Source organism: Castor canadensis, chromosome 8 (assembly GCF_047511655.1).
Source record: "Castor canadensis chromosome 8, mCasCan1.hap1v2, whole genome shotgun sequence".
Classification (NCBI taxonomy): Eukaryota; Metazoa; Chordata; class Mammalia; order Rodentia; family Castoridae; genus Castor; species Castor canadensis.
Genome location: NC_133393.1, coordinates 122,222,280 through 122,223,255, shown reverse-complemented (window position 1 = coordinate 122,223,255; position 976 = coordinate 122,222,280).

Genomic DNA, 976 nt, shown 5'->3' with positions numbered 1-976 from the left:
AAACAAGGTATGCACATATGAATAAATGAATTAAAAAAAGAAGCCAAAAGGAAAGAAACAGAAATGTAAGGGAGGTGGAGTGAATATGGAGGCAGAGATTGATGCTATGCACACACAAGCCAAAGACTATCTGGATCTGCAGAAACTAGAAAAGCAAATAATTTTCACCTACAGCTCCAGAGGGAGTGCAGCTCTACCGACACTTTGATTTTGAGTTTTCGCTTCTAGATCTATAAGACTATAAATTTCTGTTGTTTTAACCCTTCCCCCCAAATAAAGCACAATACCATATTTAAAAAAAAAAAAAACTAAAGCAAAAAGGTCTGGGGACTGGGGGCATGTTTCAAGTGGTAGAGTTCTTGCCTAAAGTGCTGAGTTTAAATCACAGTACTGCAAAAAAAAGAAAAACAGAAAGAAAGATGCCCATTGGCAATCAAAACAAAACAGTACAATTACTCCACATAATGTCCTTCAGTTTCAGCAATGTTGATGATATTTCAGGATTTAATTTCTTTCTATGCCAGAAAACACTCCATTGTGTGTGTATTTAAATGTATTCAACAATGAATGGACATCTCAGCAAATTCTATGTCATGGTTACAAAGAATGATGAACAGAAAGATGAAGATATCAAGTTCTCATGATTTGTGGAAGTTAAAGTTGATTTCATATGAAGATAGAGGATACTATAGGCTGGGAAAGGATGGGAGAAGATGAATGATAAGGACAGAGTACTAAAATAGGATTGGGTAACAAAATAGAGTACAAGGATGGGAAACAGAGCTAATGTTCTATTGCACAAAAGGATAGATATAGTCTCCAACGATTTATTATACAACTCTAAATAACCAGAAGGAAAACATTTTAATTTCTCAACATATAGAAATCATAATATTTGAAGAGATGAGAATGCTAATTATCCTGTTTTGATCATAAGACTTTCTATACATGTATAGAATTGTAATAGTATACCCGA